This window comes from Artemia sp. Qi Xiang Cuo, chromosome 20 (assembly GCF_049724085.1).
Source record: "Artemia sp. Qi Xiang Cuo chromosome 20, ASM4972408v1, whole genome shotgun sequence".
Lineage (NCBI taxonomy): Eukaryota > Metazoa > Arthropoda > Branchiopoda > Anostraca > Artemiidae > Artemia > Artemia sp. Qi Xiang Cuo.
Window position 1 is genome coordinate 51006555 of NC_142813.1, and position 26271 is coordinate 51032825.

Sequence of the window (26271 nt, forward strand, 5' to 3'; positions counted from 1 at the left end):
AACCCCGATAAATATTTACTAGTTGGTGTGACAAACACAGAGCAACGTTTGGCTAATAGCTATAAAATACAATAGAAAAAAATATCTGTCGAGGAGGTATCATTAGCAATAAACTATTTCTAATGAAGCATTTCAAGTCACCTGTATATCGGGTACTAAATAACTACCATTTTTACCCCTCTCAAAACTTAATTTACCCCGTACTTACTATTTTTCTACACCAGCCCCAAAACTCACTTCATTTTAAAATCCTTTAAACTCAATACTTACCCCCCGCCTTTCAAGGAAAGTTCATAAAGACACAATAGCCTTATTTATCGTCGAATGTTTACCCGAATATTTAACACGTACCATTTTTTCGTACCACCCACAAAAATTTATTCCTCCTAGAATTTAATTGAATAGAAAAAATAAAACCCAAATAAATATTTACTAGTTGGTGTGACAAACACAGAGCAACGTTTGGCTAATAGCTATAAAATAAAATAGAAAAAATATCTGTCGAGGAGGTATCATTAGCAATAAACTATTTCTAATGAAACATTTCAAGTCACCTGTTTATCGGGTACTAAATAACTACCATTTTTACCCATCTCAAAACTTAATTTACCCCACACTTACCATTTTTCCACACCAGCCACAAAATTCAATTCCTCTTAGAATTATTAAAACTAAATACTTACCCCCCGCCTCTCACGGAAAGTTCAGAAAGACACAATAGCCTTATTTATCGTCGAATGTTTACCCACATATTTAACACGTACCATTTTTCCGTACCACCCACAAAAATCAATTCCTCCTAGAATTATTTAAACTAAATACTTACCCCCGCCCTAGAAAGTTCAGAAAAACACAATAGCCTTATTTATAATGAAGCGTTTCTTAGTCGTATGCTTACACAACCATTCAACATGTAACATTTTTCCACACCAGCCACAAAACTCAATTCCTCTTAGAATTATTTAAACTAACTACTTACACCCGCCTCTCACAGAATGTTCAGAAAGACGCCATAGCCTTATCTATAGTCGAATGTTTACCCGAATATTTAACACGTACCATTTGTCCATACCATCCCACAAAAATCATGTCCTTCATAGAAATGGGGGAAGGAGGGGGCTCTGAGCCTTCCCCTTGAGGCAGATCACGCTTTATTTTCGATTCTGAGTATTTTTCGGTTTTCCCTCCAAAATTGACCCCCCCTCTCCTGCCCTCAGAAATGGGGGAACGAAGGGCCTCTGGTCCTTCTCCTTCAGTCAGATCATGCTTTATTTTCGATTCTGAGTATTTTCGGTTTTCCCTTCAAAATTGACTCCCCCCTCACCCGCCCCTGCCCTCAGAAATGGGGAAACAAAGGGCCTCTGAGCCTTCCCCTTGAGGCAGATCTCATTTATTTTAGATTCTGAGTATTTTTGGTTTTCCCTCCAAAACTGACCCCCCTCCTCTCCCCTGCCCTCAGAAATGGGAGAACGAAGGGAACGTTAGATCCTATTTTAAATTGAAAATGCTTATCAAACCTACCTTGTGTATTTTACAGTCCATGTCGGAAAGTTAAAGCGAGGTCAAGTCACAAATTCAGTGTATTGTCTTGATCCATTTTTCATTGACTGATGTTGTTTCAAATTAATTAAAACATAATAAAGTAAAAAAAAACTTAGGTATTAATATAAATGCAGATAAGGTTAATCCTTTTTTCTAGCACTTACTGGATTTTTAGAATATGCTTGAACATAGTGTATTATGATATAGTTCAAGTCAACCATACGGGGTTTTTTTTCGCTAGCAAGTCGACCCATAGTAGAGCACTATAAGTACTCTAAGAAATCCTTCTCCCATCATCCGATCTCTCCACAAATATTTTATTCAGAGATTTCATGTTAAAAAAATTATCCAATCACTAATTACCCGTTTTTTGCAAATGCTAAACAAAAAAAACCTGTCTGCTTTTCAAAATGTTCGTATCTGGAACTCTGTCAGTTAGCACTAAGAAGTGAATTGAGTAATGCCCTAGCAATAACAAATGGCTTAGCATTGATTACATGTCGTTTTTGACCCATTGTCGGCGACAATTCAATCAGAGCCGAGTTGTGCAAATGGAATACCTTTTCGCAAATTGAGTTACCTTAATGCAAATGAGATATCAGGCTATTTTAAAATGTATAAGAATTATTTATCTAACAGAAATCATCGCTTTTTGAATGACCACCAAGTAAAGAAAAAATCACACAATGTAACTGTGACAGGGTAAAGCACAACAAAACACTACTGAAATATTCCAACTCTTGAAAGACGCACCGGTTTTTTTCTGTTTTTTCATTCTCACTGACAAAAACCATAAAACAGACATACATTACTGTTGACATCCATGAAAAATATCAAATAGATTGACCGATACACATAACCGTCCAAGAAACATCCATAAAAGTGAGAAAATTCCTGTTTTTTCATTCTCACTGACAAAAACCATAAAAAAGACATAAATTATGTAAAAAAAAGTTGTAGGTGGCAGCAGGGGTGAGGGATCGGACCTTTAGGGTCATCTCTACTGGTGGCCCAAGCTAAGACCCGAAGTTGGATCTTGAAGGAGAAGAACTAACAGCCGAAGCGGTCCTCTTACCAATATTCGCAAAATATGAAGTAAATGCATCTTGAACATTCAGTTCACCTTCGATTATTTGGCCATCGAGATCCGAAAAAAGGGGCTGATGGAGACTGAAAAGAGGGCCTACGCACAGAATTTATAAGCTGCCAAGTTTGTCGTATATCTTTACCACAATCTGAAAAACAATTAAAATAATACTGGGACTTGGCCTTTCGACACACATAATTGTAAATATTCCTATAAATTTCAAATTGCTGAAAGCAAATAGCTTTCATTGAGGGGCTAGCAGACACAAAGGCCCTCGAGAGATACTTAGACTTACGGTTAGAAGGTGAAACATAAGAAATATCAAGAAAAGCTTTTTTAATAAACTCAAAAAATATTAAATAAATTACCAAAATCAGAATCAGTCTTAAAACTACCCCAAGAAATTTCTGTCAATCTTGACCTAAGAAGCGTCAATTCCATTTCACCAAACCTAAAAGGCCTCTTACTAGAGTCACCAGTCCTCTCAATAGTCAGTCTATCAAAACAGTATCTAGAGTCAACAGGGAAATGATCAGAAATGTCACTCACTAAAGCATAATTTTGTACAAAAGTAGCCGTACCGAAAACAATGTCAATCAGAGATGCCGTACTCTCAGTTATGCGAGATGGGATACATACAGAAGGTAAAGCACCTGCAGCAAGCATGGACAACAGTAAATCCAAAGATACAGAAGACCTTTTATCCATCAAATTTGTATTAAAATCTCCCATAATAATTAAATCAGTTGACTGTTTTAGGATGGTATCCAGTAAATCATTAAGGGTTTGTAGAAACAATAGAATAGAGCCACTAGGAGATCGATAAATAATACCAACAGTTAAGGTTAATCTACTTAAATTCTTAACATTGAAAACACAGACCAGGCAAAATTGAAAAAGGCCCATTTATAACCCACTCGCTAATGGATTCACCCCGTAGGGTGATTTATTCCTTGATTATATTATGAGCATGTTGACTGAATGCTTGATCGGGATATAGTGCCAGTAAGTTGTATAACTCTAATTAGCCCTCAAATCTTGAACAATCCCCTGGCTGTTTTTTAGGGGGGGGGGGTTTGTAGTTGTGAGCATGAGTTTGCACTGCCTCTTTTGAACCCAACACTGTATCAACAAAAGAATAGGCAATGCAATGATCTACTACCTATGGTCACTAGCGTGACTTTTGTGTCCTCCCTCCTAGGAGCCAAAATATAGCCCTAAGTTATATACAAAGTTACTGATGTTCGTTTTCAAAATACATTTTTTGCCCTATGAAGCCAAAGATGAAGAGAAAGGCGCCAAAAAATCATGCCAGCCAACAAAGGAAGTAACAGTTTTGTACAGAAATTAAATAAAAAACAAGTTTTTTCAACTGAAAGTAAGGAGCAATATTAAAACTTAAAACGAATAAAAGTTAATAAGTATATGAGGGGGATTGCTACTTCTTAAAACCTCGGTCTTCACGATAAAGTTTCTTAGTACTTTAATAAAAAGGATTCTTATTGTTCTAACTAAACGAACAGTGTTTCTGGAGTCGTTCTTAAGGATTTGGTACATAATTAAAACTTTATCTTGAAGACTGAGGTGCCGAGGAAGAGTAAACCTCCTCATATGCGTAATAATTTCTGTTCGTTTTAAGTATTAATGTTGCTCCTTACTTTCAGTTGAAAAAACCTTGTTTTTTATTTAATTTCTGACCCTTTTTTAAGTAATGCCAGGAAATCTGGAAACACCTCCAGGGATGAATCCCTCTTCCTCACAGATTCATTCTCTAGACAATTCAATCCCGGTGAAAATTTATCGTGGACAATTACACTTAGCGTATTCACGCGTAAAATTGAGTCTGCAATAAGAAAACAATAACTAACAAGAATTTCGTGAAGGACTTCTGGCAACGTCCCTTAGTGTAAAATTTGCCCTGAAAAATTTACTCCCTGGTAACTACCCTCCCCACGGAAAATTATACCCGTGGAGAATCCCACCAGCAGAACCCCCCCCCCCCCTCCCCTGAAAAATGTAAGTATTAGTGAGCGGATTATAAATCGGCGTGTTTCAAATTCGCCTGGTCTGTGTTTTCCATGTTAAGAATTTAAGTAGATTAACCTTAATTGTTGGTATTATTTATCGATCTCCTAGTGGCTCTATTCTACTGTTTCAACACACCCTTAATGATTTACTATATGATTTTTATCCTGTTGTTTCAATATCATTAAGCCATGTTGCAGAACCATTCAATAAGCAAATCATACTAGTTCGGCTAATTTCTAAGTTCTATTGTGCACCCCCCCCCCCCCATCATATGCATATATAGTCAGATCAGGTTGGCGATTGAACTTTTTTAGTGAGAAGGATGTGTGCATGAATATTTCTCAGGGAAGGCTCTAAAATAAAATACAAAATATAATAATTTGAATAAGAAAATGCAGAAATTTCCAGAGAAAATTAGGATTTCAGGCCTCAGGCCGATTAGGATTCAGCTTCCAGGTCCCGAGGTCACTTGCATCTGTACAGTTTTTGTAAAGAGCCTCGGGAACAAAAACTTGACTGAACGTAAGTGAATCGTCTTTACGAAAAGAAAAACTATTCTTGAATTAGTAAAAAAAAGAAAGACATAAAAAAATAAAATCATTACTGTTACACAAATTGAGACTAATTTTGGCTGTGTCAATTCATGAACCCCAAAATTTGTTTAATCTGGAATAGTCTTGAAACTTACAGTGTTTGTCAAACAGGGTCAACCAGACCCTAATAAAGACATTACATTTAGAAGTTTGGTTGTATCAATATTAAGTGCCTAAAACTACCCAAAAAACCTTTCCCAGTTGCCTTAAACTTATAGGGCATATAGACAGAGCATGCTTTTAGAAAGCATAGGGTTTTAGAACCCTACTCATATTAATTTCTCCTCGTTTTGAGCTTGACTCTGTTATTTATTTTGAATTATCTTTGTTTTGGGTTTCATTTGTTTATTGATGCTGATTTGTGGTATTTGTATGCTTGGTAGATTATTTGACTGTATTTTTGTTCATTTTTGGTTTAATGGAGTTCTTTACTTCTTTTTTTTTGGAAAAACTTATTTTTTGGAAAAAGATTTTTTAATTAATTTTTGAAAAAGTCAGTTGTTGTGCATTGATTTGCCAAACCCCAAAATGGGACAGACATGATTTTTCTTCGGTCAACTTAACTGATATTGATCCAACAGTCAATAAGACCGGGTCAAGACAAAATTAAAGAAAAATAACGAATTTTAGAAGAAAAAATTCGACTGTATCGATTCGTAGTAAGACAAAGTTTAGTATTCTTCCTAGCTAATTCGTTTGAAAGCTACAAAACAACTGAACGTAAATGATAGCATGGGAACCTAAATCGAAAAAAAACAACTCACAAATCCAGCAGTGGAAAACTCTACCAACACTTCGACAATTAACCCTCAATGAAACTCTTTCAATTAATGCAAGTAGAAAGTAACAAAAAAAAACCTGTTCCAATAGTTTTTTCAACGAAACGCAAAGATCCATACTATAACCAGAAACTGCCCGAAATAAAATCATATAAAAAGTCAAACTTAATATGAACACAAATGGCTATGTTCAAATAAATGAAATATAAAACGAATATAAATTTCAATTAATAATTATATCAAAATTGGAAAAAAACACATTTTCCAATAAGCTTTTCAGCGAAAAGTTAAGAGCCGTAATATAATCTGAAATGACCCGAAATAAAGTCACATAAAAATTCAAACTTAATATGAACATAAATTGATATGATCAAATAAATAAAACCGTTCGTGGTAACAAACTGTAAGTAAGGAGTGACCCGGCTAAATGGTAACCAAAACTCTAAAAAACGGAATTTTGATACCAATATATGCATCAAAAGAATCAAATTTTAATTCTGATTTCAAAAATATAAGTTTCATTAAGTCTAATCTTACCCATCAAAAGTTACGCGCCTGAGAAAATTTGGCTGATTTTCAAAAAAAGGGGGAAAGACCCCCTAAAAGTTATAGAACCTTAATGAAAATCACACCATCATATTCAGCGTATCAGAGAACCCTATTGTAGAGGTTTCAAGTTCCTATCTACAAAAATGTGGAATTTTGCATTTTTTGCCAGAAGAGAGATCACGGATGCGTGTTTATTTGTTTTTTTGCTGTTTTTTTTCCCAGTGGTGATCGGATGACCCAGTAGTCCTAGAATATCGCGGGAGGGCTCATTGTAACGGAAATTAAAATTTCTAGTGCCCTTTATCAGTGACCAAAATAAATGGAGGGGAACTAGGCCCCCTCCCACGCTCATTTTTTTCCCAAAATCACCGGATCAAAATTTAGAGACAGCCATTTTGTTCAGCATGGTCGAAAATATTATAACTATGTCTTTTAGGATGACTTAATCCCTTGAAGCCCCCGGGGGGAGGGCTGAAATTTATGAACTTTACCCAATGTTAACATATAGTATTGGTTATTGGGAAGTATACAGACGTTTTCAGGGGGAATTTTTTCTGGTAGTTGGGGCTGGGGGTGGGTCAGGGGTTATATGGGAGGATCTTTTCATGAAGGAAGTTGGTAAAATTCTACTTAAGTTACTTTTGGCTATCATGGAAAGGGGTTGGGTTAGGAAAATGAAACTTTCAGGGATGGATGTACATGCTAAGATATGTCCTGGGAAGGTACTTTGAAGTACTTAGCTCCACTCCTCCCCCCTCTATATAATGGTAAATTACTGCGCATTACTAGTTGTTTTAACTCATATTTCATCTTATATTACTATCATAATTATAAATCACTGCTTACGTTACACAACTTCAGCTTTTAACATTGTTCATGAAAATATATTCCAAAATCCTATTTCAAACCTAAACCATTTAATTTCCTATGCTTGCTGACTATTCTTATGGTATAATAAAACCAGGTTTGTTGTGACGTCAGAGCTTTGCTTATCAGAAACCCTTACCCTTGAGGGTAGCAGGCACATGCCAAACACCTCTGTGTTGATAAGACCATTTAAACTGTATTAATTAAGGAAAGGATTTGACAAGAGCGACCAGTAAAAATAACCTAATCGTTTATAGAGGACAAATTATGTCATGGGAAGATGTTTTTGAAATCCCTCTTCCACCCAAACTAAATATTTTCTAAAATTCTACTGTAGAAGCTTATAAAGTATTTCTAAAGTACTAAAATATAGAGTGCTAAAAATATCAGAATCGACTTCAGAGGAGATGTTATATCACGGGAAGAGGTTTTTAAAATCCCCCCAAACTCAAAATTTTCCAAAATTTTACTTTAGAAGCTTTTAAAATATTTCTAAAGCACTAATAAATACAGTGCTAAGAACATCAGAATCGACTTCAGAGGACATGTTATATCACGGGAAGAGGTTATTGAAATCCCCCTTCCCCCAAACTCAAAATTGTCCAAAATTCTACTTTAGAAGCTTTTTAAATATATCTAAAGGACAATTAGATAGAGTGCTACAGAATCAACTTCAAAGGAAAAATCATATTATAGGAAGATGTTTTATTAATTCTCCTTTCCCCCAAAATCAAAATTTTACAACACTCTACTTAAGAAGCTTTTTAAATATTTCTAAAGCGCTAAGACATAGAACGCTACTAACAGCAGAATCGACTTTAGAGGACAATTTCTGTCATGGGAAGATGTTTTTGAAATCCCCCTTCCCCCCAAACTCAAAATTTTCTAAAATTCTACTTTAGAAGCTTTTTAAATATTTCTAAGGCACTAATAGATAGAGTGCTAAAACCCTAAGAATCTACTTTAGAGGACACGTTATATCACCGGAAGAGGTTTTTAAAACCCCCCTTCCCCCAAAACTCAAAATTTTCCAAAATTCTACTTTAGAAGCTTTTTAAATATTTCTAAAGCAGTAATAGATAGAGTGCTAAAAACATCAGAATCGACTTCAGAGGACACGTTATATCACGGAAGAGGTTTTTAAAACCCCCCTTCCCCCCAAACTCAAAATTTTCCAAAATTTTGACTTTAGAAGCTTTTTACATATTTCTAAAGCACTAATAGATAGAGCACTACAAATATCAGAATCGACTTCAGAGGACAAATTATGTTACGGGAAGATGTTTTTGAAATCCCCCTTCCCCCCTAACTCAAAATTTTCCAAAACTTTATTTTAGAAGCTTTTTAAATATTTCTAAAGCACTAATAGATAGAGTGCTAAAAACATCAGAATCGACTTCAGAGGACACTTTATATCAAGGGAAGACGTTTTTAAAATCTTCCTTCCCCCCAAACTCAAAAATTTACAAAATTTTACTTTAGAAGCTTTTTTAAATATTTCTGAAGCACTAATTGATATAGCACTACAAATTTCAGAATCGAATTCAGAGGACATGTTATATCACGGGAAGAGGTTTTTAAAATCCCCCTTCCCCCCAAACTCAAAATTTTCAAAAATTCTACTTTAGAAGCTTTTCAAATAAAGCTAAAGCACTAATAGATAGAACGCTACAAATATCAGAATCGACTTCAGAGGACAAATGATCTTATGGGAAGATGTTTTTGAAATCCCTCTTCCCCCATAACTCAAAATTTTATTCTTGATTAGAAGCTTTATAAATATTTCTAAAGCACTAATAGACAGAGTGCTAAAAACATCAGACTCGACTTCAGAAGACATGTTATAACAGGGGAAGAGATTTTGAAAATCCACCTTATCCCCAAACTCAAGATTTTCCGAAATTATAATTCAGAAGCTGTTTAAATATTTCTAAAGCACTAATACATAGAGTGCTAAAAACATCAGAATTGGCTTCAGAGGACACATTATATCACGGGAAGAGGTTATTAAAATCCCCCTTCCCCCCAAACTCAAAATTTTCCAAAATTCTACTTCCGAAGCTTTTTTAAATATTTCTAAAGCGCTTAGACATAGAACGTTACAAAAATCAGAATCTACTTTAGATGACAATTAATGTCATGGGAAGATGTTTTTGAAATCCCCCTTCCCCCCAAACTCAAAATTTTCCAAAATTCTACTTCAGATGCTTTTTTAAATATTTCTAAAGCGCTAAGACATAGAGCGTTACAAATATCAAAATCAAATTTAGAAGACAATTTATGTCATGGGAAGATGTTTTTGAAATCCCCCTTCCCCCCAAAATCAAAAATTTCCAAAATTCTTACTTTAGAAACTTGTTTAAATATTTCTAAAGCGCTAAGACATAGAACGCTACAAACATCAGAATCAACTTTAGAGGTCAATTCATGTCATGGGAAGATATTTTTGAAATCCCCCTTCCCCCCAAACTCAAAATTTTCCAAAATTCTACTTCAGATGCTTTTTTAAATATTTCTAAAGCGCTTAGACATAGAACGCTACAAACATCAGAATCTACTTTAGAAGTCAATTTGTGTCATGGGAAGATGTTTTTGAAATCCCCCTTCCCCCCAAACTCAAAATTTTCCAAAGTTTTACTTTAGAAGCTTTTTAAATATTTCTAAAGCACTTATAGATAGATTTCTAAAAACATTAGAATCAACATTAGAGGACACGTTATATCACGAGAAGAGGATTTAAAAATCACCCGTCCCACCAAACTAAAAAATTTCCAAAATTTTACTTTAAAAGATTTTAAAATATTGCCATAGCGCTAGAATATAGAGAACTACAAAATTCAGATTTTACTTTAGAGGAAAATTCGTATCAAGGGAAGAGTTTTTTAAAATCCCCCTTCCCCCCAAACTCAAAATTCTCAAAAAATATACTTCAGAAGATTTTTAAATATTTCTGAAACACTAGTAAATAGAGAGCTACAAATATCAGACTCGACTATAGAGGATACATTATGTTATGGGAAGATGTTTTTTGAAATTCCCCTTCCCCCCAAACTCAAAATTTTCTAAAATTCTACTTTAGGAGCTTTTTAAATATTTCTAATCCGCTAAGACATAGAGTGCTAAAAACATTATAATCGACTTTAGAGGACACGTTATATCACGGGAAGAGGTTTTTAAAATCCCCCTTCTCCCCAAACTCAAAAATTTCCTAAAAAAATCCTCCTTCCCCCCAAACTCAAAAATTTCCTAAAAAAATGGCTAAATCTGGCTCACCCTCCATGAAATATACCCCTCCCCCTCACGGAACTCCTCCGTGGAAATTTTATCCAACGTAAAGTGCACCTCCCCCCTCCCATTCCCGCCCGACAGTTCTTTCCTGGCTGAAAATCCCCCCTCTCTGTAAAATCTTTTGATAACAATTCACCTTGAAAAATTCTCCTTGGGATATTTTAAATGGAATAATACTTTAATCTTTATACTGGTGTCCTGGCCACTCCAGAGATACCCCCTTCCATGGAAATTATTTCCCAAAGAACAAAACGCACAGAAAAAAATCTCCAGAACAACTCCAAACAAAAAATTTGGCAAAGAGAATGTAAAACAATTAAAAAGAGTTTCATATAGTAATTCTGTCAATACCCCCCAGTGTAACATTTCCCCCAGAATATTCACTCATCTGAAATTTCCCTCCCAAAGGAAAATTCTCCCCTTAGAAATCCACCCCAAGCACAGCTTCCCCCCTGGCTAAGGTGCATCTTTGCACTTTTAAACATTTTATGGAGAGTCCGTAACTACACAAAGTCCATGCTAGTGTTTCAATAAACTCAACAGAAACTTTATGAGCGCATGGACCTATAAAAATAAAAACTTCTTCTCATAACATAATTTGTCCTCTAAAAACAATTTGGATTTCAACCCCATGGCATTTGCATGCTATGATAAGCAAAGTTGTGACATCACAAACGGGTTTCCTAAGCAGGTCAGTTATATAGTAAACAAGTTTAAATGGATGAATGTTAAAGGGACTTTAGAAGCTTTTTAAATATTTCTAAAGCACTAATAGATAGAGCGCTACAAACCTCAGAATCGACTTGAGAGGACAAGTTATGTCATGGGGAGATACTTTTGAAATCCCCCTTCCCCCCAAAATCAAAATTTTCCAAAATTCTACTTTAGAAGCTTTTTAAATATTTGTAAAGCGCTAAGACATAGAGCGCTACAAACATAAGAATCGACTTTAGAGACCAAATTATATTATGGGAAGAAGTTTTTGAAATCCCCCTTCGTTCCAAACTCAAAATTTTGTAAAGTTCTAGCCTTCTTTTCCGTGGGGGGGTATTTTCCCCGAGGGGTAAAGTATTTCGACAGTTTGAAGTCAGAAAATAATTATTTCTAGGTAATAGGGCCAATAAAAAATTAAATAATAACAGCGCGGTATCTGGAAATGTTGTTAACTAAAAAAAAAAAAAAAAAAAGAACATCCTTGTATAAAGTAAATGTAATCTTTCATTTGTTTCTTTTTTTTTTGAACAAACATCAGTGCCGACTAGAAAGCATTACGGTTTATGCCAAAGATAAATTTATGCTACCTGGGACTAAACAAGCCGAATGATTCAATTTTCTATTGTTGAGGCAGTCTTAAGAGTTGTATTATAACCATAGCTTGTTATTGAGAAGCAGGAATTGTGATAACTGTGTCCAGATTTGCATAAAATATACAAATTCGTTTTGTTGTCAGAAGTATAGGCTTAGACCTATCTGAGGTGGCCGAAAACATTCTGAGGTAAAATGTAATTTTTCAAAATCAGTCTATGACAAAGCATGGATGGCTGGTTGACACCTTTCTCTGCTAGAACATTTCTGTTTTTTGATGATTTGGGTTCAAATACCGCCTCCAAGGGAGAATTTTATGATCAAAAATGTTATTTGTTGTAAAAAAAAAAAACTTTGCGGATTGGAGCCAGTTCTACAGAGAGGTTTGTATGTACATATGTCATTCAAACTCCGCTCCTTTGGGAGGAGAAGGAGTCATTGTTGAGATAGATGAAGCCAAATTTGGGAAGTTTAAATTTAATCGTGGTCGGATTGTTACGGATGCTTGGGTGTTTGGTTGAATGGAGTAAGGAACTGTTAATTCATTCACGGCTTCTGTGCCGGATAGAAGTAGTGCCAATTTGTTGGGAATTATCAAAAACCGAATCCTGCCAGGGACAACAATTATCAGTGACTGTTGGAGGGCCTACGATTGCCTGGCTAGCCAGGGCTATTAGCATTTACACGTCAACCACAGCATAAATTTTGTTTCGGAAGCTCTTTATTGTGGCAGTTGGCAGGTTACGATTCCTTTATAGGATCCATGAACCCAGCCATAAATTCGTTTTTATATATCTGACATTTTTATGCTGTTATCTGCCTGATTAAAGAACAAAAATATAGCCTATTTGTCATAATGATCAACTATATGGAATTGGTAGTTCTGGCCATAGTGGACAGTCAATAAAGAGTAGAATTAGGGGTACTTTTTGAAAGATAAACTCCCAACCGCTCAAGTTGTTCATTCATTGACGTATTGCAGAACCGGTTTTTTCGCTAGTTTCTTTCAGCTTAGCGCAAGACAAGACAGAAGTGACAGAATAGATAGAAAATATATATAATTTTAGGCTATATATCTGTACATTAGGGGAGGGGGGAGGTAAAGTATTTGAGCATTGTGAAGTTAGAAAGTAATTCTTGCTACATAATGTGCAAAATAATTATACCTAAAACATTAGGCATGCAGATCCGCTATAATTTACCCCCACTCCCTAATTTGCAAATTTGTTTCTAACGTGTAAAATAGTTGGAATATAAATTCGAGTGTTTGGAATAAATTCGAGAAGGCTTTTCCTGGTGTCTCATTTCTTAGAGATTTGACCATGTATGTGTCAATGAGAGCTTAGTCAAGGGGAGGGGGGCTTTTGGGACTAAAGTTAGTCGTGAGATAGGTAATATCTAGGAATTCTGACTATAGTGAGTTGGGGCCAAGTTCACAATTTTAAAGTCAGTCCATATTTCGCCTTTGTCTTAGTTGTTTGTTCTCCTGCTACCTTATATTCACTGTAACTGTATTCTCACGTTATTAAATAAAGACCATATACCGACACTAATGCTATTGACTATCTTTGAGAATTTATGTAAACCGTTACATTAGCCAATATAAAAGGCATATAAACAAAGAGGTATGCAGAGGTTTACAAAAGCATCATATTTTTATCATACTTAGGTGTATTTCATTAGGATTGAGCATCAGAAAAATATATTAGAACAATCTTCGGTAGTGGGTTTTTCATACAAGTACCGTCTTGGGCACTTTATGGTGGACCAGGAAATAGATGTATACAGGAATTTTGGGGGCGGCGGCACTTACGTGTTATAGCGACCACACTGTTGTTCTTGATCTGTAATGAAACCGGATTACTGTGTCAACTCGGAGATAATCAGCTTAACTTGAGCGAGATAAACGGTATCTAAGCAGGTAAATTTTAATTATGTATTTAATATATAGGGGTGTTTAGGTCAGGTTGGTTAGGTTATTTAATATAATGAGTTCTGGTTGGCCTACTTTCGATAATTCTTTGTTGTAGTTTTCATAAGTTTTTTATTAGAGTATTATATTTTCATTATGTTTTGGTATATTTCATAATGATTAACCTAACACTTCTTTGCTGTTGTACGCTATAATATATAAATGCTGGGGTGGCCCAATAATAATGACAAAAAAATTTATCTTATAATTTGAATAAGAAATTCTAAGAAGCACCATATATCCTAGTCTATGAGGGGATTCTGATCCAATATTCCATTTTTAACTGAACCCTGTAGTAACACAATGCTTACTTAAATACACAGACAAATTTTTAATACAATCAATTTTCAGTATAGCAAAAAAATAAAATTTATAATTTGAATAAGAATTACTTTGCGAAAATATTAGATAATTCAAGGGGTCTAGGTTCCCTTCCTACGCAGTGGTGCACTTTTGTCAAAATTATGTGGGGGGGGGGAGTTGGAGCTAATTTTGCCAAATCACGTGAAAATCACTGTTAAAAATTAAAAAATGAGCAATGTGGTACCATTAAGGCACTATACAGTACTATAAAAATACTAATAAAGTTGCTGTATAGTACTATAAAGGTACATATAAACCAAAAAAAACTGATTTATCTCTGGTGACTGCTTGAACTATGCAGATTTATTTTACTTTTGACAAGATTTCGAAGAAACCAAATTTTAGCTTTGGGGGACTGGGGACTGGGTAGAGGGGCAAACGAGGTACATGAGTGACAATTAGCATATTCAGTAACTTTTCAACTATATTAATTATTTTATTATAAGCCAAAAAACGGGCCATACAGAAAAGTATTCTTAATTACACTCCACAAGAAAAGTTACATAAATATCCAGTTTCACTCACTGAGTAACGTTTCATTTACAAATTCACATATCTACCTGATTGTCCTTTTTACAGTCATTTTCATGATCCCTAGGCACTCCAAGTTACCAACCTCAAAATACTTTTCCCTTAACATAGAAAGTTGCTGGCATTCGTTGAGAATATGGGCGACATCCTCAATACCTAGGTTACATCTGGGGCAAGAGTAATCCGCATTTGCATCTGGGGCCACCCTATTTCTTTCAAATACTCTTTTTCTATTTTTTAGTGGTAGGCAATTCGCTCGAATCCGAAACCAAGTCCTCAATGTCTCCCCCAGTAATCCTAGTTTAAAATAATATTCGAATCCAAATATCTCTTTTACATGGGAATAAAACTTATATAAATTAAACATTTATTAATTAAAATATATTTCAGATTTAATGTATATTTCAAATATAACATGTATATCGGATATAATTAAGATTTTCTCAGTTGTATTAATTAAATGAGATATAACCAATTAATATAGCAACGAACGTGGCTATATGTATCTGAATTTTTTATGGTGTTATTTGCCTGACTCTAGAAAAAAAATACGGCATATTCGTCAAACTGATAAGTGGAGTAGAGATGACATGGCGCTGACGCAAGTTAATATCAAACGACTGGTAATTAGATTACGGGCCACAAAACGGAATTAAAAAGCAAATAAAAAACGGATCTAATTTGCCTAGAAAAAGATTGAGATGACTAAGACGTGTTTTGAAGAAGAAGGATGACATATTGTAAAAGATTTTACTTTCCGGTCAACCATCTAGGGTCAAACAGAAAGAAGGTCATTCCCGATTGGGGTGGAAGGAGGCCGTAAGATAGGCTTTGAGGGAAAATAAAACTTCTTGGACGGGTGTGAAGACGGAAGCTTTTAATAGATTGGTTTAGAGCATGAGCATGAGGTGCTGTTTTGGTGTCAGGTGACTTGCTACCATTCTGAGCTGCTAGTGCAAGACCAAAAAAAAAATTCATTTTTTTGTCCATCATAAAATGCCTGTTTAAATCAGTGGCGAATTTTCGACAAAAATACGTCGGGCGAGGTGTCAATTTGGAGCCAATTTTTATAAATCAAATGAAAGTGAAAGTGAAAAATGAAAAAAGAGCCATATATTACCATAATGTCAAAATTATACTAAAGAAAACTGACCTGTTTCTCTGGATACTTGAATTATGCAGCCTTATCTTAGTTTTGACAAGATTTTTGCAGAAACTAAAGGTCAGCTTGGGGGGAATGAGGTCTAGGAGGGTGAAAACTTGGGTCTGGAGGGGGAAGTTGTCCCCTGCCCAATAGAAAGCCACGGCCCTGGTTTCATTGCGTATAAAGTATTATAGAAATTATCTTTCCTGTCAACAAAAATAACGTTCATAAGCCATTTAAGCCAACAATACCTTTGTATTCTTACTCAGTATTACTTTGTTTAAATCCTTTAGTTCTTCCCAAAGATTTAGAGTCATCTTTTATAACCTGATCCCATTGGACCATAAGCCAGGACGTAATATTATCTCATTCCAGAAACTCTTTAATATAACAGAGTACGATAACCTTCTAAGATCCATGAGCCCAGCCATAACATTGATTTTATATATCTGAAGCTTTTATGCTGCTATTTTGGTACTGCAGTAGCGAACGCAAAATAATGAATAGGACTCAGAGTCGTTCAAACAAGGGGGGGCCACATGGTGAGATTTACCTGTAGTGAAAGCTTGGGGAGGGTGCCACGCCAGGGGGTTGCCCACGTTGATCAAATTTGTCTGTTTGATTCTGCTTTTGTTCTTATGTTTGGCTTCGGCGGGGGGGGATGATTAATTTGATCGAGGGGAACCCAAAACCTAGTAATGGCTTTGATAGGACTAGCGACTCTAATTATTGATGAACAAAATCAATAAAATGTTAGTGACCTTTGAAGAAAAAGATTTATTAAACTCTATTAGCCCCATCCAAATAACTCAGCCTTAAATGTGTTTTCATATAGCTGAAACTTTTTTCTGTTAATTTTGTGATTAATGAAAAGTTCTGTATTATCAACATTCAATTAAAATTACAATATATCTTTTTAATACAGAATTTAATCTCCAGTAGCATTTATTATAACTATTCCACGTATTTGTAATGTCGTTCAGTATTATACCTTTTTTGCAAAATAATGTGACGTCACACGACGCAGAACCGCACTGCGGATGACGTCAATACAGGGCTCCCACGGCGTCAATAAATTTATTCATTAAATTCCTCACCACAAAGTCTGTCCCCCTTACGCAAGAATTTCGGCTTTTTGACTTTGCAGCAGTTTTTCATAGCAAATAATTGAATTAATCACACGTGCAGCTGAGAAAACAAACTTCTTAAACATTTTTTCATTTTAATAAACAAACTTTCTCGAAGTCGTGGGCCTATCCAAATCATTTCCCTACGTTAGAAAATGGTAGTATATTGACTTTCATTAAAAAATTATTGTGTAATTTTCGAGGAAAATTTACTGATAAATAAATAAATGCAATATGTACAATTACAGTTCGTTTAACAAGGTTACTCCGTACAATAGGGGACCTGCAGAGTACTGAGTGGGCTTACTCTCTCTATAATCCGCTCTTCACACTAAAGTTTGACCTTTTGTCCCTAAAAAAGCTTCTTATTAGAATCAGAAACTTTATCAAAAGTTCGAAATAAAGCTTTAGCGTGAAGAGAGGGGTGTTTAGGAGGGGTCGGCCCATTTATATACGGAATCGTTTCGGTTCGTTTTAAGTTTTAATGTTGTTCCTCACTTCTAGTTGGAAAAAAATGTTTTTGTTTAATAGCGTATAAGGAAGATAGTTTTACCCACCCCAATTACTCAGTCTGAAATGTGTTGCATACTTCGGTGAGAACCAGACTAAAATATCTGGTAAACTGTCAGTTCTGAAGAGGTTTGGAGTTGCATATAGAGAATAAGAGGCAGATGAGCCCCAGGACTAGAGGGAACACTCCCTCCGACGTACAAATGGAGACGCACTAGCTTCTTGCCAGTTATGGCATCCACATTTGACTCAACTCGCCAAGTGGCCTAGTCAGTGGAACGGGTATTTTTACAGTTATTCAGATTTCCAAGATAGGAAGTAGATCAGACCATAGAACATAGGGGGGACACTTTTTGAAAATTCATCATAAATTTTTTTCACAATATTTTACATTAAAGAAAAATCCAATTCAAAATTGAATGGAACTGTTTAGGTTGCAACCTTGAGGCGAAGATAAGCTTTTTAGTTACCATGTTGAAAAGATGGCTACAATATGTCAGTTCGTAGTAATGTGATCAGGGGCGGATCCAGGATTTTTTTTAGGGGGGGGGCACAAAAGATGTTGAGCCGATAAACGTGTGGTTGGAGCAAGTTTAATTAAAACACACTTGCGCTAACTAATTAAATTACACTACTTTATACTATTTTAGGAAGGTGCTCACCCCGCTGGATCCGGCACTGAATGTGATTATGAGAAGCTCCATAAGGCTCTGTGTAAGATGTTAAAATTCGTAGGTACATGGTATTTATGAACAAGGAAGTTCTTGTAGTTCAGAGTCAGAGGAATAAAAACAAGGCTGGGGAATATGGCGCAGTCACAGATTGGGCACTTACAAAAAATTTTACGGGCTAAGGAGCTAGCTAAGTACTTAAGGAAGTTTTTTTTTACTATATTGGTTTTTAGATGTGCCGGGTTAGTAAATATGGCAAGATATATTGGAGGAAATAGTTGTTTCATACTTTCCAGATTTTACCACACACTTTTATTACTGCCAAAATGCACACGTAGTCGTTTATGTCGCACAAAAAAATATTGCCTGCAATAATATGGGCGTTATCATTACTCAGAATGGGAAGGAAGGGGGATTTGAAAGTGACCTTCGCCCCTCCCCTTGCATTTCTATATTCATATCTTGGAAAATGGAGAGCCAAACAATTTTGGCCTAAAATTACTTTTTTTGAGGTTCAAGCCCACTTTCCCCATTCAAACAAAATTCCAATTGTGCTGTTAAATGTGCTATAACTGTGCTGATGCAGAATTATACATGTAAATAAAAAAGATAAGCCCTAGTATCTGAGGATACCTAATTTACTGTTCTCATAAAACATGCTTCTTACACCTTTTCAGCAAAGTCAAGTATTTCATCTTCGGGCGAATATCAGGAAAAGAAATTAAAATTGTGGCTGAGAAAAGTGTTCTTCATTTATTTTATCAAAAATCATCCTTCTTCCTCAGAACGCGTCTTAGTCATCTCAATCTTTTTCTAGGCAAATTAGATCCGTTTTTTATTTGTTTTATAATTATGTTTTATGACCCATCATCTAATTCCCAGTCGTTTTAGATTAACTTGCGTCAGCGCCATGTCATCTCTACTCATCTGATCAGTTTGACGAATAGGCCGTATTTTTGTTCTATATTCAGGCAAATAACACCATAAAAGATTCAGATACATAAAACCATGTTCGTGGCTAGATTAATTGGTTATATCTCATTTAATTAAGACATCCAGAGAAAATCTTATTTATATTTGATATACATGTTATATTCGAAATATACATTAAATCTTAAATATATTTTAATCAATAAATGTTTCATTAATATAGTTGAAAAGCTACTGAATATGCTAATTGTCACTCATGGACCTCGTTTGCCCCTCTCCCCAGTCCCCCAAAGCTGAAATTTAGTTTCTTCAAAATCTTATCAAAAGTAAGATAAACCTGCATAGTTCAAGCATCAACAGAAAAAAATCAGTTTTTTTTAGTTTATATTTACCTTTATAGTACTATAAAGCAACTTTAATAGTACTTTTATAGTACTGTATAGTACCTTTATGGTACCAAATTGCTCATTTTTTAATTTTTAACAGTGGTTTTTAGTGATTTGGCAAAATTAGCTCAAACTCCCCCCCCCCCACAGAATTTTGACAAAATTGCGCCACTGCGTAGGAAGGGAACCTAGACCCTTTGAATTATCTAATATTTTCGCGAAGTAATTCTTATTCAAATTATAAATTTGATTTTTTTGCTATACTGAAAATTGAGTGTATTAAAAATTTGTGTGTGTATTTAAAAAATCACTGTGTTACTGCAGGGATCAGTTAAAAATGGCATATTGGATCAGAATCCCCTCATAGACTAGGATATATGGTGCTTCTTAGAATTTTTTAATCAAATTATAAAATAAATTTTTTTTGTCATTATTATTGGGCCACCCCAGCATTTATGTATTATAGAGTACAACACCAAAGAAGTAAAGTTAGGTTAATCTAAATGAAATATACCAAAATATTATGAAAATGTAATATTCTAATAAAAAAATTATGGAAATTACAACAGAGAATTATAGAAAGTAGCCCTCCCAGAACTCATTATATTACAGAACCTAACTAACCTGTCCTAAACACCTCTATACGTTAAATTCTTAATTAAAATTTAACTGCTTAGATACTGTTTATCTCGCTCAAGTTAAGCTGATCATCTCCGAGTTGACACAGTAATCCGGTTTCATTACAGATCAAGAAAAACAGTGTGGTCGCTATAATACGTAAGTGTCGCCGCCCCCAAAATTCCTGTATACATCTATTTCCTAGTATATATATACATATATACGGTGAGCAAAAATCAAAACCTGCATTAATTCAAAAATGTTCAAAAATTAAATTTTAAAAAAAAGTTTTTTTTAACTTAAAGTAAGGAACGACGTTAAAACTTAAAATGAACAAAAATTATTCCTTATATGAAAGGGGCTGAACCCACCTCAACGCCTCGCTCTTTACGCTAAAGTTTGACTTTCTCACAACTCTATTTTTTTTAAATGAAATTTTTAGTGTAAAGAGCGAGGTGTTGAGGAGGGGACAGCCCCTTTCATATACTGAATAATTTCTGTTCGTTTTAAGTTTTAACGTCGTTCCTTGGCCTACTTTCGGTTAAAAAAAAACTTGTTTTTTTTATTTAATGTTATCTATAATACACGCGCGATATTGTACATTTGACATCAAAAGACGAAAAGACGGAGTGATAAAATAATGATTAGATCTTAAAGTTTGTTTTTCAAATGAGAGTATGCCAAGAAAAATTTTTCTCAAAATTTTATAAAATAACTATCTCAAAATTTTGAAATAGCTATTTTGTTCTACATAATTGATTTTCAGATTGAAATTATGTTTTTGAGGAGGACACTCCCCCCCACAGCCCCCAGGGCAAGTGTGGTAAGTTATGACCTGGGGTCATATAAGGGTTTTACACAAAGCTTTGTCGTAGAAACTACAAAAAATAATTATTCGATTGTAAATTTAAAGAGCTATGGTCCTTTTTAATAGTAGAAAGTGACTGGAGGACAACGACCCACCCTATCAAACTCACCTTTTCCCCAAACACATCTTATAAACTCGAGCTACAAATGAATAATCAGATATCGTAATTTCTAGCAACAGCTATTGAAAGTTTACAGAAAAAGCTATCCGCTTAAAGAAAGAGCGAAAACAAACAACCAAACAAGAAAAGAAACACAAAAAGAAAAAAATACAGACAGTACTGTCGGTTGATTTCCAAAGATTGTTCGGCACTTGTCTAAAATCCGGTAAGCACGCAAGAAGTGAATATTCGTTAATTTTAATGAAATAAAACAAAATTAGATGAAAATATAACAATTCAGACACCAATTTTTGCTATATATTTGCACATTAGGTGGGTGGGTGTAAAGCATAGCATACATTAAATACGTAAACTACCCTAACCAAACCGAACCCAACCTAGTTACTTTTAGTCCCCCCAAACCCCAAAAAACTAAAGTTTAAATATTTTTCCCGGAGTGAGAAACCCTTTGTTTATACAGCGTCTCATATGAATTTCCGGCTAATGCCTATCTGATCTTCGCAATACAATTCTCTCGTGCTAGCCGGATTCTAGACAAGTACCGATCGTTCTTTTCCGCCAACCCTCTAGGGCCAAACGAAAAGCAGGTCCTCCCCGAATGAGGTTGGTGGAAGTTGTAAGGAAGAATTTAAGGGAAATAGGAACTTTTTGGGAGAGTGTAAAGAGGTATGCCTTAAATGGATTCAGAAGGGGAGGAGCGTGCGTAGCTGTGTTTGCCTCAAGCAGCTTGGGGCTGGAGTAAGTGATTATTATTATTATGAGCAGTGATATTGCATTGTAAAAGGTCCTTAGTATTTTCACCAGCAGGTAGTAAAAGTGGCTTTGAAAATTATACTGATTAAACAGTTCGCGGTCATGAACTGTAAGTAAGGAGCGACACGGCTCAATAGTAACCAAAACTATTAAAAGCAGAATTTTGAATTCGATAGATATATTTAAAAGAATTGATTTATTATGCTGATTCCAAAAATTTAATATTCATAAAGCTCAATTTTACATATAAAAGGCTACCAGCATGAGATAGTTTAACTGATTTTCGAAAAGGGGGAAAAACCCTAAAAATCAAGAATTTTCTTGTAAGCCACACCCTCAGATTCAGCTTATCAGAGAACCCTACTGTTGAGGTTTCGAGCTATCTGCAAAAAAAATTGAATTTGTATTGTTTGCCAGAAGAAAGATCACGGATGCGTATTTACTTTTTTTTCCAGGAGTGATCATATTGAACCAATTGTCCTAGAACATCGGGAAAAGGCTTATTTGGACTGGAATTAAAAGTTCTGGTGTTCTTTTCAAGTGATCAAAAAGACTGGAAGGCAACTAGCACCCCTATCACACCTATTTTTCCCCATAAATTGTTTAATACAATTTTTTAAATTTTATTGAGCCGTTTTGCTCCGCAAAAATATTTCTTTGAAGATAACCTGACCCCCCCCCCAGGGCCAGCGGGCTAAGTATTTAAGATATAAAATTGGCCCAGGGTTTATGTATAGTTTTTGTTAGTGGGAAGTATACTGACATTTTTTGCTTGTTTTTTTTTTGCTTAGGGTGGGTTTCCACGGGGATAATTTTCCATGGGAATAAAATTTCCAGGGCTGAGCGTTCAAGGGAAATTTTACACCGGGGGGATTTGACGGAATTCCTATATGAAATTCTTTTTATTTGTCTTACTTTCTCTTTGCCAACTCAATTTTGCATGGGAATATATTCCAGGGTAATTGTCTGGGGGATATTTTCAGCGTGTTTTGACTTCCGAGAAAAAAATTCCAGTGAAGGGGGGATTTCCGGAGTGATCAGAAAAACGATTAGATCTTAAAGTTTGTTCTTCAAATGAGAGTATGGTAAGAATAATTTTTCAGGCTGAATCGTCTGCAGGAAATTCTACGGATGGGAGGGGGAGGGATTTTCAGCGAAGATCGAGTTGTCCGGAAGGAATTTTAAGCCGCGTGTATTTTTCGTGAGAGGAGTTTTCTACGGAGGAGTTTCCTGTGAAAGGAGGGAACTTTTCATAAAGGGCGAGACAGATTTACCGGCATTATTTTGAAAAAAATATCAGAAATAAGACAAAAAAAAGTTTATTCAACTGAAAGTAAGGAGCAACATTAAAACTCAAAACGAAGAGAAATTATTCCGCATATGGAGGGATTGTATCCTCCTCAATACCTTGCTATTTACGCCAAAGTTTTCATATTTATCCCATTTTTTTCTGAACGACTCCTGAAACAAAAGGGCCGTTTAATTTGAATAGAAAACATTTTTGTCATAGCTGAAAACTTGTGTTGAAGCTGCCTGGGGGCCCAGGACCATAAGTTATGTAATTTTCCATTGTTTAAAGGTGGATTTATAGGTGGTCTAAAAGGAGGGAACGCTTGATCTCGGTCTTCCTTTCAGCTTGACACTTACAGGGTTTGTTTCCTAGGCCAAGAGGATTATTCTTATTTACTGGAAGATTGAGGATGTTAGGGAAATAGACCAAAAACTTTTTGTCCTTGATTAGTCTGAAGCTTACAACTGAAAGTCCCTGGGCCAAGGGGAAACTAATGTACAGAAAACTGGGTTCGGGGCACAGGTCGTCCAAAACACACCACAAAACCGTTTTTACGATTGGCTTGAAGCTGTCCCAAATGGGGACACTTTCAACTTAAATGCAAAAAAAAAGGAAGGAACTATTGCTTATCTAAAAATCAGGCCAACAAAGAGCTAAAAAAAAACTTTGGTTTCCGAACGGCTTGAAACTTACTCATGTATGATTCTTGGCTAAGGGGACCCTATTGCACAAAAAAATAGGTTTTGGGCAAGGGCCCCATATTATGTACTAAAGAATTATCTGTACGATTGGGTTGAAATTTTGTGGCAGAAAGTCCCTGAGCGAAGAGGACCGAAAAATTGGAAATATATGGGGTCACCTAGGAAAGAGGCCCGAAAAAGTGCCAAAAACTTTTCTTTCCGAACGGCGTGTAGCTTAAAACCAATAGTCCCTGGGCAAAGGGACCTGCAAAAATTGTTGGGGGTACAGGTCCACCCAAAAAACGAGCATAGAAAAAGATCCAAACGACTTTTTCCCAATCGGGATGAAAATTACACCCTTAAGTCTTTGGGGCAATGGGATCCTAATGTGTAATACAAAAAATGTGGTTCTCCAAAAATCTGGTTTAAAAAAGGTCTAAAAAAATGTTTCTCCAGAATGGCTTGGCACTTATATCCGTAGCTTCCTGGGCCAAAGGCACCTTAATATACAAAAAGAGTGAGGGAACTAACGCCCTAATATGGCACCACAAAGGCATCCTAATATAAAAATAGAGTGGGAGAACTAACCTCCCCCACCCACTGAAAAAAATGGGGCAGAAAAAAGGGCGAAAATATTTCTGATTGGATTTTATGTCTATAAGAAATATTTGTTCACCTGAAAATAGGGTCCGAAAGAATCTTTTTCGGAGAGGCTCTAAACTTATCTCGGTACTTAGTAAAGATCCAGAAAACACGCAAGGAACCGAATCTAGAATCTTATGAAAGTCTAATGAAAAACAGGATTCTACTGCCTTTGGTGGTCTTGCTCACTCGGTAAAAAATGCTTAAACTTTATTTTTGGGGGTTTAAGGGGCAAAACTACGTACCTAAGTTTGGTTACTCATTTAATAGTTCCCAGCGTTAACCCCCCCCCCGTGGAAAATACCCCCCCCCCCTCCTCCGTGGAAAATTAGGCTTTCCAAATTTTAGAATTTTATTTGAGTTTTATTTTTTTAATTTCCATTGGGGGAAGGAAATTTTGGAACTTGTGTATTATGAGCCACTCTCTTAATTTTACGCTGTGTAAAATTCGAGAACAAACCAGTTTTTTCTTTAGTCTCTTCGTTACTTTAGAAATAAATTTGGGCTATAGATTTGAACATTAGGGGGGGGGGGAGTAAAAAGGGTTTGTATGTAAAGTTTGCTTGTTACAATTATTCTGCATAGCAGACAGATAGATACATAATTTTATATTAAAGCCAAATATACGGTCATTAACACAGTAAACTAATATTAATGAAATGAAAAAATAACATAAATTTTGATCAGAGATCATCATAAAACATTTAAATGAAAAAAAAACCACATAACACTTGGAAAAAATACTTAAATGAAACATTACATTTAATTTTTGCTGGATTTTTTTTCTGAATTAAACCTGTCAAAATAATTTACCACCGGTAAATACCCCCCTTCCCCCCGTGGAAAATAAGGCTTTCTAAATTTGAAAATTTTATTTAAGTTTTTTTTTTTAATTTCCGGTGGGGGAAGGAGTTTTGGATCTTGTGTATTATGGGCAACTCGCTCAAGTTTGAGCTATGTAAAATTCTAGAAAAAAACTGGTTTCTTCTTAAGTTTTTTCAGCTTAGCACGAGACAAGACAAACACAAGTGACATAATATACGACAATTAAATATTTTGGGCTATTTTTTTGCCCATAAGGGGGGGGGGGGTAACGGCTTTGGATAGTTTGAAGTTATAAGACAGTTATTACTTCATAACTTGCAGAATAATTGTACCTACTTCACCCCCCCCTAATGTGCAAATATATAGCCCAAATTTTGTCTCTGGGCTATATATTTGCACATAGAGGAGGGGGGGGGGGGAGGTGTAAGTATTTGGATAGTTTGAAGTCAGAAAACGATTCTTTCTGGGTATATGGCCACTAAAAAATTACAGAAGAATAGCGAGGTATCTGGAAATTTTGTTAACTAAAAAAAAAAATAAAAAAATCCAGTGTAAAGTAAATGTAATGTTTAATTTAAGTGTTTTTTCCAAGTGTTAAGTGTTTTTTTTTTTCAATCGCAGAATTTACAAGTATTAAGTAATATTTTTATGTTAATGTGGTGTTTCATTTTAGTCTTTTATGATGAAGATTAATCAAATCTTATGTTATTTGTGCCCTCCATTTGTGTTAATTTACCGTGTCCATGGCCGTATATTATGCTTTAAAATACACTTATCTATCCATCTAATATGCAGAATAAT

General features: G+C 35.3%; 1 pseudogene; it reads left to right on the plus strand.

Moving 5' to 3' along the window:
- The window catches only part of LOC148940330 (uncharacterized), a 72906-nt pseudogene that overhangs the window by 19333 nt on the left and 27302 nt on the right, over window positions 1–26271 (plus strand).